Source organism: Hemitrygon akajei, unplaced genomic scaffold (genome assembly GCF_048418815.1).
Source record: "Hemitrygon akajei unplaced genomic scaffold, sHemAka1.3 Scf000048, whole genome shotgun sequence".
Classification (NCBI taxonomy): Eukaryota; Metazoa; Chordata; class Chondrichthyes; order Myliobatiformes; family Dasyatidae; genus Hemitrygon; species Hemitrygon akajei.
The window spans coordinates 5,791,018-5,811,659 of NW_027331934.1; the positions used below are offsets into that span (position 1 = coordinate 5,791,018).

A 20,642-nucleotide genomic window follows, 5' to 3' on the forward strand; every position below is an offset into this window, starting at 1 on the left:
TTGATCAATTAAAAAATAGATATAAAATATCAAATAACACTCTGTTCTGTTATTTTCAATTAAAGGCTTATTTACGAGAAAAGCTGGGTCAAACAACGTTGATGCCAAAATCTAGTGAACCAGAAATATTAATTCGAAAAGGTAAAATTAAAAAATTTACATCTTGCATGTATAATTTGATTCAAAAACAGACAATTAAATCAGGAATTCATAAATCAAGACAAAATGGGAATTTGATTTGAATGTTAAAATTGATGGAAAAAACTGGTCAAGATTATGTTCTGATAGTATAAGAAATACAATAAATGTTCGACTTAGATTAATACAATATAATTTTTTACATCAATTATATATAACACCACAGAAAATAAATAGGTTAAATTCAAATATGTCTGACCAATGTTTTCGATGTAATCAAGAAATTGGTATTTTTTTACATTCTACTTGGTCTTGTTTTAAAATTCAACCATTTTGGATAAATCTAAAACTTTTATTGGAACAAATTACTGGAGTACAACTCCCACATAGTCCAGTATTATTTTTATTAGGAGACATTGAAGGGACAATACCGAAACTTAAATTGAATAAGTATCAGAAAAAAATTATAAAAATTGCATTGGCAGTAGCCAAAAAAGTTATCGCAGTTACTAGGAAATCTGATTTATATTTAACTATGGATTGTTGAATTAATGAAATACAGAGTTGTATTCCACTTGAAAAAATTACATACAATCTAAGAAATGAATATGATAACATATTTTTGAAAATTTGGCTCCCATACCTACAAAATATAGGATTAAATACATAGGTCCTTTGAAGATAAAATTATAAAGTAATTGGGGAAAGTAAAAATAAATATTAAAATTATTTTGAACTCCATGGAGCATGTGGGGATCCTCCGATATCCAGGCAAACTTTCTCTTTTTTTTCTCTCTTTAGATAAGTTTTAAGGGGGGAGGGGGGAGGGTTAATATTATTTTTCTCACTATTTATCATCACATTTATTCTTTGTAATTTTCTAAAATTTAATAAATAAATAAATATTTTTAAAAAAGAAGCATTTGAAAAATTGAAAACTATGATATGTCGACAACCTGTGCTTAAGGCACCTGACTTTGAAAAACCTTTTTCATTAGCTGTAGATGCTAGTGATGAGGCTGCAGGAGCAGTATTAATGCAAAGTAATGAGGGTGATGAGGTTGATCATCCAGTAGCTTACTTTTCTAAGAAATTTAATAAGCATCAAAGAAACTATTTGACAATAGGGAAGGAATTGTTATCTCGTTTTTTGGTTGAAAGTTTGGTTGAAAGGTGGAGTTTTAATTAATGCCTAAAGTTTAAAAGGTCGTCGACAGCAGTTTCTTTATAATACTGCCATTTAAAAATCAGTGGAGAGTGAAGATAGGAGTTCGGGAGCTAAAAGATCAAGAAAAGTCGACTTCGACGGTGAAACAGGTTCGACCTTGTTTGATCCTCATTCAGAAAGAATTCGTTGGCTGTCCCCATGTTAATCCCTGCGAAATATAGCAGAGAGGATTGGGCACAGTTTTGTAAAGGAAAGGTCAGTGCCTTTAAACCGTTTCATTTTCATCTTCGTAAATTCTCCGGGAAAAGTATAGTTCGACTGGGTACCACAACAACACGACGTGAAAGAGAATTTAAATTGTCTAAAAAGTCTCTCCTTTAATGGACTGTAAGCATTTTGAACTTTTGCAGTACTACTTTGAAGAACTGTTTTTGCAACATCGTTTTAAGAACTGTTTAAGCTTTATTGCTTTAAGAACTGTTTATGCTGCCGCACAGCAGCTGATTTCCGGTTACGTTAGCGGTTTGTCTACTTTTGGGAGTTTGTTTTTCAGTGTTTAATAAATGCTTTATTTGTTATATAAAAAAATGATTTAGACCAGGGAATTAAATGCAGCATCTCCAAGTTTGCGGATGACACGAAGCTGGGCGACGGTGTTAGCTATGAGGAGGATGCTAAGAGGATGCAGGGTGACTTGGATAGGTTAGGTGAGTGGGCAAATTCATGGCAGATGCAATTTAATGTGGATAAATATGAGGTTATCCATTTTGATTGCAAGAACAGGAAAACAGATTATTACCTGAACGGTGGCCGATTAGGAAAAGGGGAGGTGCAACGAGACCTGGGTGTCATTGTACACCAGTCATTGAAGGGAGGCATGCAGGTACAGCAGGTGGTGAAAAAGGCGAAAGATATGCTGGCATTCATAGCAAAAGGGTTTGAGTACAGGAGCAGGGAGGTTCTACTGCAGTTGTACAAGGCCTTGGTGAGACCGCACCTAGAGTATTATGTGCAGTTTTGGTCCCCTAATCTGAGGAAAGTCATTCCTGCCAGAGAGGGAGTACAAAGAAGGTTCACCAGATTGATTCCTGGGATGACAGGACTTTCATATGAAGAAAGACTGGATCGACTAGGCTTATACTCACTGGAATTTTGAAGATTGATGGGGGATCTTATTGAAACGTATACAATTCTAAAGGGATTGGACAGACTAGATGCAGGAAGATTGTTTCTGATGTTGGAGAAGTCCAGAACGAGGGGTCACAGTTTAAGGTTAAAGGGGAAGACTTTTCGGACCGAGATGAGGAAAAACTTCTTCACAAAGAGAGTGGAGAATCTGTGGAATTCTCTGCTACAGGAAACAGTTGAGGCCAGTTCATTGGCTATATTTGGATATGGCCCTTGTGGCTAAAGGGATTTGGGGTATGGAGAGAAAGCAGGTACAGGGTTCTGAGTTGGATGATCAGCCATGATCATACTAAATGGCGGTGCAGGCTCGAAGGGCCGAACGGCCTACTCCTGCACCTATTTTCTATGTTTCTATCCACTGTCAACCCTTTGAATATCATTTGCCAGTCTGTCTTAGCTAATTCACATCTCATATCTTCAAAGTTGCCCTTCTTTAAGTTCAGAACATTTGGTTCTGAATTAACTATGTCACTCTCCATCTTAATGAAGTATTCCACCATATTATGGTCTCTCTTACACAAGGGGCCTCACATGACAAGATTGCTAATTAACCCTTCCTCATTGCTCAATACCCAGTCTAGAATGGCCTGTTCTCTAGTTGGTTCCTCGACATGTTGGTTCAGAAAACCATCCCGCACACATTCTCAGAAATCCTCTTCCTCTGCACCCTTACCAATTTGGTTCACCCAATCTATATGTAGATTGAAGTCACCCATTATAACTGCTGTTCCTTTTTTGCACGCATTTCTAATTTCCTGTTTAATGCCATCCCCAACTTCACTACTACTGTTAGGTGGCCTGTACACAACTCCCACCAGCGTTTTATGCCCCTTAGTGTTACGCAGCTCTACCCATATCGATTCCACATCCTCCAGGCTAATGTCCTTCCTTTCTATTGTGTTAATCTCTTCTCTAACCAGCAACGCTACCCCACCTCCTTTTCTTTCCTGTCTATCCCTCCTGAATATTGAATATCCCTGGATGTTGAGCTCCCATCCTTGGTCACCCTGGAGCCATGTCTCTGTGATCCCAACTATATCATATTCATTAATAACTATCTGCACATTCAATTCATCCACCTTATTACAAATGTTCCTTGCATTGACACACAAAGCCTTCAGGCTTGTTTTTACAACACTCTTAGCCCTTATACAATTACGTTGAAAAGTGGCCCTTTTTGATTTTTGCCCTGGATTTGACTGCCTGCCACTTTTACCTTTCACCTTACTACTTTTTGCTTCTACTCTCATTTTGCACCCCTCTGTCTCTCTGCACTTGTTCCTATCCCCCTGCCACATTAGTTTCAATCCTCCTGAACAACAGTAGCAAACGCTCCCCCTAGGATTAGGAGGAGGGACAGCCCTCAGTGATTCCTGTGTATGCACCCTGGAAGCCTCAAGAAATGATAATGATCATGAATCAGGCCCCAGATAGAAAAGAAAAACCAGCACAGTTTGCTCATTTTGTCCACAGTACTACACAAAAGTTTAATGTGACTCTGCAAGATTTATTTGGTCTCTGCTGCATGATTCTCTCAGCTGATGAGGGGTGGAAATTGAAGGCAGAATTGAGATACCAAACCTATCAGCAGTGACAGGCGGGAAAACATAATGAGAATGAACAGATGGACCAAATCATTCAAGCTTTGGAAAGGGCTCTCCAGCAACCTGTAAACATCACTAAAGTACCTGAATGCAAACATAAGGCTGGGTAATCAGGACCAGACTATTGAGAGCGATTTGTGCCTGCTACGGCACCTTCGCAGGAGACCAAGCGAATCTGTCCCCCCCAGTTTAATGCCCTACTGCTCCAATGCTTACCAACTAAGTTAGCCAACATGATTAAAACAAATAATATGGATTAGACTGACAATGACCGAAATCAAATGTGACGAGCTTTGACATATCATTAGGACCCAACTTTCGAATCTCGATCAACCCCGAAGGGAACTAATATTAAAGCTGAATATGCTCAGCGGGAAGAAGGACGCGAGCGGGCTATATCTGAGGAACAGAAATGGGAGAAAAAACCTAGCACGGGACAGGTAGGGACAACAACCCGTTTAGAAACTGACAAGACGATGCTTCCAACCATGAGTGCCAACCCTCAGGAAGAGCCCAATGTAATATTGCAAGTTGCCTGAAATCCAGTTCCGTTTATGATTGATATGAGGCAACCACAACCACTCTCGATCAGGAAATAGTATTGGAAAAGGGATTCCAGCTATCAGACATTATAATCACTCTGTCAGGGTTCGAAGGCACGGAACGTATGTATTCACGTACCCAGCCACTGCAGGTGGAATTCCAGGGGAGCCAGTGTGAGGTTTCATTTACAGTCACCACCAGACGGGGAGTGTAATCTAGCAGGGAGAGACTTGCTCTGTCTGTTGGAAGTCGAGATTCTTTGCACAGACAATGCTGTCACCCTTGACAGGTGAACAACCGGCAGCTTCCCCAGTTTCCGACCCCCAAGTGGAGGGCACTTAATTTAGATTCCACTCCTTCTGCCAGCAGCCGACCCTCATGTGACTCTGTGCTTTGACCCTACGGGGTGCGCCACTGAGGAAAGCCAATATTATGCACCCCTTGACGGACAGAAGTTCCCAGTCACAGTGATTAGACAGGTTAAAGGAAGAGACGGTATTGCATTACTGGCGGAATTTCCAGATTTCCTTTGGCGACAGACAGAACTGGTAGTTCCCCATACCACCATTAGGGTTTGCACTGGGTTCAAGCCAAAGAGCCCAGGGTTCCTGGCCTACACCCTAACGAAACAAGCCTCCAGCACCGAGGGAGACTGGCAAGACTTGGCCGCGGGTCTAGTCTAATACGGGAAGGAGTCTGAGGTGAAGACGGGATATCTGGTAAGACAACCTTTTAATAGTGTCCAATCCCAAGATGCTGTATCCCATCTCTGTGTAATTTCAGGCCAGGAAATCTGTCGCACCAACTGTCCCCCTGTCTGGATCACCATGAAAGAAGGACAGACTCTCCCATCCATTCTGCAATATCCCCTCAATCCCGAGGCAACGTTTTATGAGGAAGGAAGCTCCTTTGTGGATCCAGCAGGAAAACGATATCCTGACTATGCGATAGTGACGGACAGTGAAGTAATTGAGCAAGCCTCTTTTGAAGCAGCTGTCTCTGTCCAGAAGGCTGAGCTGTTTGCTCTGACTCGTGCCTGTATCCCAGCAACAGACTAAAGTGGGAACGTTTACACAGACTCCCGTTATGCATTTGGAATTGTACATGACTACAGGGCTCGCTGGGAACATGGGGATTCCTGACTTCCTCTGGCCACCCCATTAGTAATGTCACCTTTGGAAAGAACTTACACACCACTCTACACCTACCTCGAGTTTTGTTCTTCTCAGGGGGACGCCTCTGAGGAGGAGTGAAAACTGTGGTCCCAGATGGGGTGCCAGAAAGACCCCAACCTAGGTTTTTGGATCACCCCAGCGGGACAGGTTTGTGTTCCTACAGAGTTTTTACCAATATTGGTCGATTATATACATAATTGTACACACCTGGGAAAGGAGGGAATGGTTGGTAACCTGTACCCTGCACACCGGGTATGACTCCCTTGCCAGGTGGACCTTTTTGTGTCTACAGGATGATTTTATTGAATTGCCTAGAGTACATTGCTATAGATGCTGCTTAGATATTATAGATGTGTTTAGTAGATGGGTTGAAGCTGTTCCAACTACCAATAATACTGCTATGACTGTTGTGAAGGTATTATTACGGGAAATACTTCCCGGGTACGGCCTGGCAGAGATGCTGAGCTCTGACAATGACCCACACTTCGTGATGAAAGTAAACAAAGGCGTACGTAATGAACTAGCTATCCAGCAACAATTCCACTGTGTACACCACCCACGGGCCACTGGCACAGTGGAGAGAGCCAATGGCACTCTGAAGAGTAAACTGGCCAAACTAACAGTGGAGACTGGACTCGGTTGAAGGTCCTTCCGTTACTCAGTTCCATATGAGGGTTACCCCACAGGGGAAAACAGGGTTGTCACCAGCTGAAATCATTTATGGATGGCCCATGATGACACCCTGGGGACTAAGACCTTGTGTACCATTGCTCCCAGAAAGTCTACCAGCAAAATTGGATATTCATACCCAAGGGGAAGACATGGGGACATATATATGCCAACTAACCAAAATTTTTCAAGCATACATTCACAGGTACGACAGGCTTACAAGGAAGAGAACTACTCTGCAGAGAGGGGTGACTATCCCACCATGGAACCTGGGATTTTTTTTCCTGACAAACAACTGGGATTGAGGGAATCTTGGACCTCGGTGGAGAGGACCATATTAGGTGTGCTGACCACTCACATGGGTGTGAAATTGAAGGGGCAATCTCGGTGGATACATCATTAGGTGCCAAACATGTTACTGAAGGAACTGTGTAGAAGGTCTCTCTCGGACTAACGGGAATGTATTGGTTGTTAGTGGTGTTCATGTTTATGTCTTTGAGAGGGCTCACCCCAGCATCCGGGGGCCCCCATGTTAACACATTTCTGTCTTTCTGTCATACTTATGCCAAACAGGCAGAACTCAGGGCCTGCTGGGTTTGTGCTGAAATTCCACAGCATGGTAAAACTATGCTTCCAATGTCAGTAATCCTGCTCAACCAGAGTGAGGAACTCTCAGCCTGGGCTTTCTCAAATAACATCCGGGGAAGTGAGATGAGGACCTGTGGTCCAGTCATAGATGACTGTGGCTGTCAGTGTTTTGAGGAATGGTGTCTCAGGCCCCCACCAAACGGAACTTCCAATACTGGGAAACATGCATCCTGGCCATACTTGCAGGTGCCCAGCAGCCGAGAGGAACAACTGAGACTGATTGATTTTGGATGATTACTTTTCTCTCCTATGGAGTAGCCGGGAATTTATGAGAGATAATCAATTTGGATACAGCACTTGAGGAGCTGGCCACAATACTGCAGGGGCCCTGACAGAAACACAGGCCCAAGTAACAAAAATATCCACTGAAATTATTGCAATATGACAAACAGTCCTACAGAATTGTATGGCTTTAGATTTTATCCTAGCTGAGAAAGGGGGAACCTGTGCTATTATTGACACAGAATGTTGAACCTATATCCCTGATGAATCTGCTAACATTACATCCCTCTCCGAGCACACTGCAAAGGAGATTGACAGCATCAAGAAACTAGGGCAGGATTTACACAAGTTCACCGAAGGATCGAAACGGTGATCTTGAAGGCCTGTTTGGTAATATGTGGGGCATGATACTGCATTATGGCCTAATAGTTGTACATATCTTTGTTATAATTACTGTGGTACACTGTCATTACCCACTGAGAAGTCAAAGCTGTACTCGGTTGCTTTCTCTGTAAAAAGTTACTGCTTTGTTGATCATGTAATGATCTAAAAGATGGAATGATAAAGTATGTAAAAGGGTTAACACTTCATTAAACAATAGCAGCCTGTTTTTCTGAAAGAAACTGCTGATGATCAACAGATGTGCTAAGCCATGCTGAGCCATATTTCTTCTTGAGGGTAGCTAGCTAGGGTTTCAGGATGCTTATCTCCATGTGCACTCATGCGAAGAGATAGGACAGCTTCAGTCTGTTCTGTGTCTGGAAGCCATTATGACTGTTCTGTAACTTGTCTATAGGGGCGGGTCATGCAGTAAATATCTTTGGCTCCAGCCTGTGTTGTGTGGGGAGTATCTGGATGGATATATCTGTGGTGTAAGGGGAATTGTTAGTCAGTTAGTGGATTGGGTGGGGACAGTCATCGACTGTGTCTGTCTGAGTGACTAACATAGTAAGCCTCAGGTGCTTGGAACAAAGCATTTGTACTTATACGGTCTCTGAGTGACTCTCTCCAGATTCGACTTCCACAGAATAGGAGTGGTTTTAAAGGGCTGGAAGCTGGAAGCTCATTACCAGACCTGGAGTGATTGCAACTGGGTCTGACAGAGGCATAAATGGTTCTTCTGGGCACATTCAGTCTCGCTCCAACTATATCCCACCTTCCCTTATACAGGTATGTAATGTCTAAAGGATCAGAGTTTGAGTAAATGAGACTCACCAAACTTTCTCCTGACTGAATAAATGGAATCTCCGAGTCTCTTGAGGCAGAGCTGTTCTCTCCAGTTAATGCTTTCAGTCCTCAGGCTGGTTCACTTGTTGCTGTTCCCTTGTCTTCAGCCGTGGTTTGCTTCTAGTTGGGCTTTTTCTTCCAATAAACCTCTCACCGCAGGTCTAACTTTAACCAGAGAGATAATGAAGCACAATAACAATAAAAAGGAGAACCAAACATTTCTGGTTAATGTTACTAAGAACAAAACGTTGAAGGCTGATATAATGATTTCAGTAAACATTTTTTTATTGTCATTCACACATCACAAAATGATACGGGATAAGGAGGAGCCATCATTCAGTCAGGAACAGAATTAGATGATTCGATCCATCTGGTCTGCCCCACCATTTAACCACAGCTGATTTTCATTCCAACACCATATTCCTGCCTTCCTCCTGTAACCCTGAGCTACTCAGCAATCAGGAATATGTTAATCGCTGTCATAAATATACCCAAATGGCAGCTTCAACCAGCCTCTGTGGCAACAAATTCCACAGATCAGACATCTTCTGGCCAAAAAATTCTTCTCCTCTCAGTTTTAAAGAGAAGCTTCTTTATTCCGAGACTGTGCTGTCAGATCACAGTCTAATGGAAACATCCTCTCCATGTCCACTGTATCCAGGCTTTTCAGCAGTTGGTAGGTTTACTTAACCATACATCCCTCCACCACCCCCACCGTCCCTCTGAACTCCATTGAGCACAGGTCCAGAGCCATCAAATGCTCCTCATACATAACGCCGAAAATTCCTGAGATTATTTTTGTAAACCTTGTTCGCAGCAACTGTACTGAACACATTTCTAGGAATAACAAACTAATTGGTAGCAGGGTAATTTGCAGGGGAAAGTTGTGGTTACTCTACTGTTCTACTGTCACAGAGTGAGCCATTTCCATGTCCATATTAAAACCGGTACATTTCAGGAAACATAAACCAATCCAGAGTGAATGTAATAAAAAGAAATTGGAATTACCAAACTGCTCAGCATGTAAGGAACACCTGTGGGGAGAGGAACAATCTTTACAATTCAGGTTAAAAACATTTTGTCACGATGACTTCATTTTCAGTTTTTAATGCAGATCTCCAGCAACTTGAGATTCTGCCCGATTTCCACCATTTTATCCAGATCTGACTTCCACAAAATGCGAGTGAGTTTAAAGGGCTGGGCTGCTGGAAGCACATTACCAGAACTGTGTCTGACAGAGGCATAAATGGTTCTTCTGGGCACATTCAGTCTCACCAACTATTTCCCACCTTCTATTGTACAGGTATGTAATGTATAAAGGACCAGTGTTTGAGTAAATGAGACTCACCAAACTTCCTCCTCACTGACTCACTGGGAACTCCAAGTCAGCTGATTCAGAGGTGTTCTCTCCAGTTGATGCTCTCAGTCCTCGGGCTAGTTCACTTGTTGCTATTCCCACATCTTCAGCCATGGTTTGCTTGCAGTTGGGGTTTTTCTTCCAATAAACCTCTCACCGCAGGTCTAACATTAACCAGAGAGATAATGAAGCACATTAACAATGAAAAGGAGAACCAAACATTTCTGCTTAATGTTACTAAGAACAAAACTCACTGAAATTTAAACGTTGAAGCCAAATATAATAATCTCAGTGAACAATCTTTTATTGTCCCTCACACATCACAAAACAATATGGGATAAGAAGGAGCCACCATTCTGTCATGGTAATACATAAGACACAGGAACAGGATTTGGTGATTTGATCCATCTGGGCTATAAACGTGCAGGAGCAATATGTGGTTAAGTGCCATGCTCAAGGATACAACACACTGCCTGGCCTGAGGCTCAAACTCATGACCTTCAGATTGCTTAACCACTTGGCCACGTGCACATCACAGAAACCACTCTCCCCCCTAGACTTCCCAGTCCCTCGGTAAAGCAGGCAGTGAAATCAAAGATCCCCACAACCTCGAACGTTCTCCTTTCTCACCCACCCCAGTCTGGGAGAAGACACAACAGCCAGAAAGCTCAAGGACAAATGTGAGCAGCCTCAGGAAACGAGGCGAGTTCAGGGAAGTTAATGAACACAGTGGCGAAAATCACACTATGTGATCTTGCGTCACAAAGCGGAGGGCGGGGCAGATCTGCGGCACACAGCCTCACATGACCTATTGGCGGGACTTCCATTTCAACTCTGCAGAAATAGACAGCCTGGGCTCCTGGTTTGAATCGTTCAATGCAGGTTAAGTGAAGTCCACACATTTTTGACAAGCCCAGATAATCGGAAAATAAATGAGTAATTCGTGATCAGTTCAGGGCTCACGGCCAACAATGGATCTCCCTGCTCGGGACTGGTCTCAATACTCACTGATGGGAACGCGATATCTTCGGCCCGCAGACAGTGATCCAGATCCCTGGCTCCCCCACCCAGAAGATGAGGACCCTTTCCCAATCCCACAGATGAAGTACTTCAGCACTGAGCGGAAATGAAAACACCGCCCAGCCGGAGACAGAGAGCATGCGCGAAGTGAGTGCCTCAGAAACAGATGGGCAGATGCTGCCCATCTGTTGTTAAATGGGAGGGGCAAATGTGATCATGTGACCAGTGGGGTCTCCCACCACTCTGTGGAAAGAAGCAAACCTGCCGCTCAGATCTCCTCTCACCTGAAATGTATCAGACATTTCAAGCCTCAGGAAAAATGTATCATCAGTCCACTCAGAATCACAATCAGGTTTATTATGAATGGCGTGTGTCAGAAAATTTGTTAACTGTGCAGCAGCAGTTCAATGCAATACATAATATAGAACAAAAAAACCCTAATTAAAATAATAAAAATAACTAAATCAATTACAGTATACAAATATCTGGGGCCCTTACTCTTCGTAATTTTTATGAATGACCTGGATGAGGAAGTGGAGGGATGGGTTAGTAAATTTGCTGATGACACAAAGGTTGGGGGAGTTGTGGATAGGGTGGAGAGCTGTCAGAGGTTTCAGCGGGACATCGATAGGATGCAAAAATGTGCTAAGAAGTGGCAAATAGAGTTCAACCAGCATAAGTGTGAAGTGGTTCATTTTGTTAGGTCAAACATGATGGCAGAATATAGTATTAATGGTAAGACTCTTGGCAGTGTGGAGGATCAGAGGGATCTTGGGTTCCCAGTCCATAGGACATTCAAAGCTGCTACGCAGGTTGACTCCGTGGTTAAGAAGGTATATGGTGCATTGACCTCCCTCAATCGCGGGATTAAATTTAGGAGCCGAGAGGTAATGTTGCAGCTATATCTGATGCTGGTCACACCCCAATGTGCTCAATCTGGTTGCCTCACTACATGAAGCATGTGGAAACCATAGAAAGGTTGCAGAGATTTACACAGATGTTACCTGGTTTGGGGAGCATGCCTTTTTAAAATTGTTTGAGTGAACTCGGACTTTTCTACTTGGAGCAACAGAGGATGAGAGGTGACCTGATAGAGGTGTATAAGATGGTGAGAGGCATTGATCGTGTGGATAGTCAGAGACTTTTTCCCAGGTCTGAAATGGTTATGACAAGACAGCACAGGTTTAAGGTGTTCGTGTGTAGTTGCAGAGGAAATGATAGGGATAAGTTTTTTACTCAGAGAGTTGTGAGTGTGTGGAATTGGCTACCAGCAACGGTGGTGGAGGTGGGTATGATAGTGTCTTTTGGATAGGTACCTGGAGACACTGGAGAAAAATAAAGAAAAACTAGCTTAGAAAAATAGAGGGCTATGGGTAACCATAGTAATTCCGAAGGTAGGGACATGTTGGCACAACTTTGTGGGCCGAAGGGCTTGTATTGTGCTGTAGGTTTTCTATGTTTCTGTTGTTAAGAGTGATGAACAGACCTGATGGACAATGGCTGCAGAGTTAACCATTCCCAAACCCCCTCCTGAGAACTACGAACTATTGCTGTTGTTATGCTGCTCATGAAAGAGAGAGATAAAGCCCAGGCAAGAACATCTGCTACAGATAAGAGGGGGAGAGAGACTGTTGATTTACTGTATTATGACTCTTCCTGGATTATTTACCTTCCACTACAAGGACTTCACTTTGCTCCTTAACATTCCTCAGGAGATAGCAGTAGTGGCCTGATTTGATGGACACGGTCATTCAGAGTTGATGGATAGCTGAGACCCCGTGAGTGGGGATAAAAGGCAGGTCTGGAGAGACACCCTTCAGACACCACCTTCGGAGACCGAACCAGGAGATCGGTCAGTAAAGCTCACAGTGTTACAGCAGGGCCGGTGGGGACTTGTGTGTGTGTCCACTCATGCCAGAGTGATGAGTCCACCACAGAAGAATGGTCTAGCTGAAGGAGGGAGGGGTCATAACTGAATGGCCATAACGATATGATGGATTAAGAAAGCCACAAAAGGTTTGCCTGCCGCAGCTGTTGCTGTTACATCTCGCTCGCTCTCACTCCAACGATTTCAATACAACAGCCATAACCACCTCAGCATTTATGAACTGAACTCTATACTTTCCTATGACAATTCATTTACCCCTAGACATCGATAGAGCTTGCTTATTATTTATTATTCCTACACTTTTAGGTTTATTACTGCTAACTTGTTTTATATGTATATTTGCATTTTTGATAGTGTATTGTGTAGTTTACTAATAAACACCTTTAGTTTGGTACCACCAGACTCCAATGTATTCTTCTTTCTCTGCTGGTCAGACACCCAGTTACGGGGTACGTAACACTGTGAATAAATTAAAAATCGTGCAACAAACAGAAATACTATATATTTTAAATGTGAGGTAGTGTTCAAGGGTTCAATATCCATTTAGCAATCGGATGGCAGAGGGGAAGAAACTGTTCCTGAATCACTGAGTGTGAGCCTTCAGACTTCTGTACCTCCTTACCTGCTGGTAACATTGAGAAAACCACATGCCCTGGGTGCTGGAGGTCCTTGATAATGGACGCTGCCTTTCTGAGACATGGCTTCTAATCCTCTGGTAATCTTATAAACGTCTATCCAGTCTCGCCCCAGCCGGCACAGCTCCGGAAAAACAACACAAGTTTGTCCAACCTCCTGTTATAGCTCAGGCCCTCTAATCCAGGCAATATCCTGGTAAACCTTTTCTGCGCCCACTCCAAAGCCCCGATATCCTTCCGAGAATGGGGGCGAACAGAACTGTATGAAACACTCCAGATGTGGTCTAACTAGTTTTATAAAGCTGCAGCACAACTTCCCGACTTTTGAACTCAATGCTTCAACTAATAAAGACAACCTTGCCATTTGCCTTCTTAACCACCCGATCAATCTGTGCAGTCTCTTTCAGGGAGCGATGAACTTGGAGTCTAAGATCCCTCTGATCATTAACACTGTTCAGGGTTTTGCATTTAACAGTGTACTGTCGCATACATTCGACCTACCGAGCTGCCAAGATGATCATCACTAATCAAATCTCACTGAGATTTCTCAGGTCCTGTTGAATTTATTGCCAAGTGCACAAGAACGGGAAGGTACAGGGACAAAGAAACACTGACTTGTGGCAGCATCACAGGCAAGTACATTCAGATAACACACGGAACACAAATTGTACAATTCTTTGTCAGTAACAAGATAGAAACATGTTTTACTTCATCCTGCTAATAGGACCAGAACAACAGGGGCTGAGCGGCGGCTCATCTCAGACGGTTCGGTGTGAAGGTCTCACAACCCGGACCGATCCCGGCAGATTCTGTGAAGGAAGCGAGGCGAGGCCGCCAGTTCGGGAAAGTTCATCCCCTCCCCCTTCAGGTTTCACCGATCACCCTGTGTTTCTCTCTTCCCTCCCCACCCCCATCTTTTATTCTCCAGTCCTGCCGAAGGGTTTCGGCCGGTAATGTCGACTGTATTCTTCCCCTAGATTCTGCCCGGACTGCTGAGTTCCTCCAACATTTTGTGCGCGTTGCTCGAATTTCCAGCAACTGCAGATTTTCTTTTGTTTGAGTTCGGGAAAGTTAAGTCACTGCTCACCGTCAGACCTCCCCGCTCGGGACCGGTTTCAATACTCACCGAAGGGAAATTGTTGGTGTTGCCTCGCAGAGAATAATCCGTCTCCGGCTCGCCGTCCAAGGGGGCGAGGACCCCCTCCGGATCCTGATCCCGAACCCGGACCCAGCGCTGACCCACTTGCACAAAGAACGAAAAAAACATCACTGCCTTGCTCGGGCATGTGAGCATGCGCACTGTGCTTCATGCGGCACAGGCGGTGGGCGGGGCCACGGAAACAACCCCGCAAATGCTGCCTATCTGCAGTAAAACATGATCACGTGACGCTGGAGGGTCTCCCATGTGACCGGTGACTGTTCCTCGCCCTTCACATACTGCCCTACCCACTGCCGCATTTCCCAAATTATTTCATTATTTCCCTATATCATTTCCATACGTATTTAGATTTTCCTTCCATATCTTCCTCGATCACTTTCCCTCCAGCCCCAGGTCACAGAGTTCTCAGAGTTATAGTTTCGATTCACTTCCCATCCCGACACACAATTCAGACCCACACAGAAAATGAGCAGGTTTCGTTTAAATCAGTCAACACACACAACATGCTGGTGGCACGCAGCAGGTCAGGCATCATCTATAGGGAGAAGCACTGTCGACGCTTCGGGCCGAGACCCTTCGACAGTCCTGAAACGTTCCGAAACGTGGACAGCGCTTCTCCCTATAGATGCTGCCTAACCTGCTGCGTTCCACCGGCATTTTGTGTGTGTTGCTTGAATTTCCAGCATCTGCAAATTTCCTCGTGTTTGTCATTTAAATCAGTCTATGTTTATAAACACTCGTTTCTATTCACATACCTCTGGCCTCACTGGACAGGAACACTGAAACATTAAGTGAGAAACAACAGGAGGCCATTCGGCCCCTTTACCCATCAGCAAGATGGAGGCTACTCTCCCATCTCAGCCACATGCTTTTGCCGATCCTCATTTTCTCGATCCCTTGGGTCGCCACAAATCTGCCAGCCTCTGTTTTATGTGAAGACGATCACCGAGTCATCACCGCCCTCGGTGGTGGGGATTTACAGACATTCACCACCCTCGGCGTGGAGACATTTCCCCTCATCTCAGTCCCGACATTTTCACTGCCATCATATTTGACCTACCAAAATAAACCACCACACTTATCTGGGCTGAACTCCATCTGCCACTTCTCAGCCCTATTCTGCATGCTATCAATGTCCCGCTGTAAACTCTGACAGCCATCCACACTATCCACAAAACATCCAACCTTTGTGTCATCAGCAAACTTACCAACCCATCCCTCCACTTCCTCATCCAGGTCATTTATAAAGAACACAAAGAATAAGGGTCCCAGAACAGATCCCTGAGGCACTCCACTGGTCACCGGCCTCCATGCAGAATATGACCCATCTACAACCACTCTTTGCCTTCAGAGGGCAAGCCAGTTCTGGATCCACAAAGCAATGTCCCCTTGGATCCTATGCCTCCTTACTTTCTCAATAAGCCTTACATGGTTTACCTTATCAAATGCCTTGCTGAAATCCATATACACTACATCTACTGCTCTTTCTTCATCAATGTGTTTAGTCACATCATCAAAAAATTCAATCGGGCTCGTAAGGCACGAACTGTCCTTCACAAAGTCATGCTGACTATTACTAATCACATTATACCTCTCCAAATGTTCATATCCATAGTGACTTATCCAAATTGATGCTTTCCAAAAGCTGCAGCACATCCTCTTTCTTAATATCTCCATGCTCAAGCTTTTCAGTCTGCTGCAAGTCATCAGTACAATCACTAAGATCCTTTTCCATAGTGAATACTGAATTAAAGTATTGATTAAGTACCTCTGCTTTTTCCTCCGGTTCAATACACACATTCCCACTGTCACACTTGATATTTCAGGGTGAAAGGTGAAATATTTTTGGGGAATCTGAAGGGGGATTCTTCACTCAGAGGTTGGTGCTAGTGTGGAATGAGCTGCCAGTGGAAGTGGTGGATGTGGGTTCGAGTTAGACACTAAAGAGAAATTTGGGTGAGGACATGGATGGGAAGTGTATGCAGGTTGTTGGCAGTAAAAACAAAAACGGGTCCGTATTGACTAGAAGGGCTGAAAAGCCTGTTCCAGTGCGGCTGGGCTCTGTGACTCTAATAATATTCTGATTTGTAATTTCCACAGTCATGTGCTTTGCTGCTAATTACCGAAACCAGTAATTTACAGAATGGGTGTACAGGCTGCCCAGTGACTGTTCCTGTGATCAAAGTCACTGGAACGTCTCATCATTGAGCAGATAATGTCTTCTCCATTCTCCTTCACTCAGTCCGTCATTCAACACCTTCCATGTTTACAGGAAATCACAGAACTCACAGAGAAGGAAACCGTGACAGAGGATTCCCCGCTTTTCCTCAGACCTGGTGATGGGGAAAGGCTCCCAGTCCCAGAGGGTGATGTGGGAATCAGGAATGAGTTGGCAAAGTTGGACAAAATGCTGAAAGGATTTCTGCAGCTCGATACAGTAAAACAACGCACCGAACTGAAAATAACATTGAAATATTGCTGACGTAACAAAGTACGTCAACAAAGTTCGGCCCATCATGTTGAGCTCAACCAAATAAATTAGCGACCAAATGGCCACTAAACTGATTCCTTGTGCCTGCACAATGTCCATCTCCCTCCATGTTCTTCACATTTATGTGCCTGTCTCAGCGTCTCTTAAAAGTCTCTAATATATCTGCCTCTACCATCAGCCCAGGCATTCCAGACACCCACCAATCTCTGTGTGAATAAACTTGCCTCTCGCATCTTCTTTGAACTTACCCCCTCTCAGATTAACTGAGAAAAAATTACAGTAAACATGCGATTGTACTGGAGTGAGTGTCATGGTCCGGTCCGTGAAATCCGCATTCCGGTTCACGGTCCGGTTCATCGATCCTCATTCCGGGATTTCCTGTTTTCCCTGGGTCCAGTTGCTGCCTTAATTGAGGCACCTGATTCTCGTTTTGGGCTGGCTCCATAAATTGTTTCGGGATTCAGCTTCAATCTGCTGGACCGTTCTCTCCTTTCTTCCTGTTCCCGCACTTCTGAATCATTGGCAGTTAGTTCGGCAGCTTATCTCAACAGTTATTTTAATCCATTTTATAAAAGATACCCCTAATCCATATTTTTCCAATACCTTAAATAAAAAATCCCATTCAATCTATCAAATGCTTTTTCTGCATCTAAAGCAACTGCCGCACTCATTTCCTCCCTCTTTTGAGCCAAATGAATTATACTAAATAACCGAGTTACATTATCTGCCGATTGTCTATTTTTAATAAATCCTGTTTGATCCATATGTATTAATTTTGGTAAGTATTTAGATAGTCTGTTGGATAAGATTTTTGCTATTATTTTATAATCAGTGTTTAACAAAGAAATAGGTCTATATGATGTTGGCTTTAAAATATCTCTATCTTTCTTTGGCAATACTATTAAAATAGCTGTCAAAAAAGATTCTGGAAGTTTATGAGTTCTTTACGCTTGATGTATTAACTCCACAAAAGGAGGAATTAATAAATCTTTAAACTTTTTATAAAATTCAGGTGGAAAACCATCTTCTCCTGGAGATTTATTGCTTTGAAATGATCCCAGAGCTTCTTCAACCTCTTTTAATGTAAAAAGCATATCTAATCCCTTCTGTTCTTCCGTATTTAATTTTGGAAGTGTTATTTGTGATAAAAACCTTTCTATCTTGACATTATCATTTTGTGATTCTGATTGATACAATTCAGAATAAAAATTCTTGAAAGTTTCATTAATTTCTAAAGGGTTATAAGTAATTTTATTTACTCTTGTTCGAATTGCATTTATCGTTTTAGAAGTCTGGTCTGTTTTTAACTGCCATGCAAGGACCTTATGTCATCTTTCACCTAGTTCATAATATCTCTAAAGTAGTGACAAATGGTCAAATTTCAACACCATTTCAGTTAACAAGGGCAAGGTTGTCCATTATCACCGGCTTTATTTGTGTTGGCGATAGAACCATTAGCTGAATTAATTAGAATGGACCCAGATATTAAGGGTTTCAGAGTTAATCAGGAAGAATACAAGATTATCTTATTTGCTGATGATGTTCTGCTTTATTTAACAAACCCATTGCACTCGTTGCGTAAATTATCCTATAGATTTGAAGAATATGGGAAAATATCAGGTTACAAAATAAATTGGGATAAAAGTGAAATTTTACCTCTTACTAAAGGAGATTATAGTCAATGTCGATTAATAACTCAATTTAGATGGCCGGCAAATGGTATAAAATATTTAGGTATAAGAGTTGATAATGATATAAAGAACTTATACAAATTAAATTACTTACCATTATTGAAAAAAATTCAAGAAGATCTTGATAAATGGATGATATTACCAATAACATTAGTAGGTAGAGTAAATACCGTAAAAATGAATATATTCCCTAGACTACAATACTTATTTCAATCACTACCAATACAATTACCCCAGAAATTTTTTCAAGAGTTAAATAAATATGTGAGGAAGTTTCTTTGGAAAGGTAAGATGTCAAGAATATCGTTGGAAAAATTGACATGACAACTTGATCTAGGAGGGTTACAACTTCCAAATTTTAAGAATTATTATAATGCAAATCAACTTAGATTTATTGCATCTTTTTTTGAGAAAGATAGACCGGCATGGATTAGAATAGAACTAGATAAAATAGGAGAAAATACACCAGAAGATTTTATATATAAATGGGAATCTAAATGGATACGGGAAAAGAAATAATCTCCTATTGTGCTGCCTTTATGGCAGTTATTTAGTTTATAATATTTTCGCATAGTAATTTGTTAGCATTTTTTTAGTTAAAGTTAGGATTGTTTAAGTCAATTGATTTGTCTGTAATACATCGCGGCTGCGATGACGTCACATCCGGGTTCGCCGCGTCTTGTGGGGAATTACCGGTTTGAGATTCACGCAAGGGCGGGGGTCACTCACATGTGCGACCATAACGCTGACTAGGGTCTCTCTATGCACCAAAGACACAGTGAAAGCAACGCTGTAAGTCATTAGATAATCGGTATTTTGAGTTAAAATGTTAACGCCGATTCTGTTAAAAGTAACGACGGTCGGTAAGGTTTACCTTTTCGTCAGTTAAAGAGTCGGGATAGTTTGTATTGAAGTGTATCTAAAGCAGCCAAGGGAGCAGCTAGATTCTGACTGTATGCTGCACTTTAATGTAATGTAGTTATTGTAGTTTTACCTTTGCAAGTATTCACAATGTAAATGTGATATTTAGAAGGGAACAAACACTGTACCAATCTTGTATTGTTTTTCAACAGTTTTCACCATGCGTTAATGTGAAGAGTGAACAGTAAATGGTTAATCTTACTGCGGTCTCGTTTGCATTGATTCTGGTTTATCTCGACGTTTACCTCGGCGTTACTTCACACCCGAGCGAGAACGTTACACCTATATTAAAACATTTGATTGACTAATGGAATAAGATAAATGTTGATGATGAGACAAAGAAATCTTTATTAGCAAAGAGATCTTTAATTCAAGATAGACTTATTCCTTTTACAATCGATGATCAACTTTTATATAATTGCTTTCAAAAAGGGATTAGATATATAGGAGATTGTTTTGAAGGAGGTATATTAATGTCATTTGATCAATTAAGGAATAAATATAAAGTATCAAACAACACTCTTTTTTGTTACTTCAAATTAAGGGCTTATTTAAGAGAAAAATTAGGTCAAACAATGTTATTGCCGAAATCTAAATAAAATAGAAACTTTAATTCAAAAAGGAAAAACTAAAAAATTTATTTCTTGTATGTATAGCTTGATTCAAAAACAGGCATTTAAACAAGGAGTCCATAAGTCAAGACAAAAATGGGAAAGTGACTTGAATATTAAAATTGAAGAAACAACTTGGTCAAGACTATGTTTTGATAGTATGACAAATACAATAAATGTCCGGTTAAGATTAGTGCAATATAATTTGTTACATCAATTATATATTACACCACAAAAAATAAATAAATTAAACCCGAATTTATCTGATCAGTGTTTCCAATGTAACC

The 20,642-nt window shown here is 42.1% G+C and overlaps 1 protein-coding gene across 1 annotated transcript in view; it reads right to left on the reverse strand.

The window, feature by feature from the left end:
• The window catches only part of LOC140720938 (uncharacterized), a 37,153-nt gene extending 22,403 nt beyond the window's left edge, over positions 1-14,750 (reverse strand). The window contains exons 1-3 of the mRNA XM_073035789.1: positions 14,609-14,750; positions 9,931-10,103; positions 8,571-8,747 (exon numbers count right to left, since the gene is read on the reverse strand). The gene's annotated coding sequence lies outside the window, so the exon portion shown is untranslated. The remainder of the gene's footprint in view (positions 1-8,570; positions 8,748-9,930; positions 10,104-14,608) is intronic.
• Positions 14,751-20,642: the final 5,892 nt, after the last annotated feature.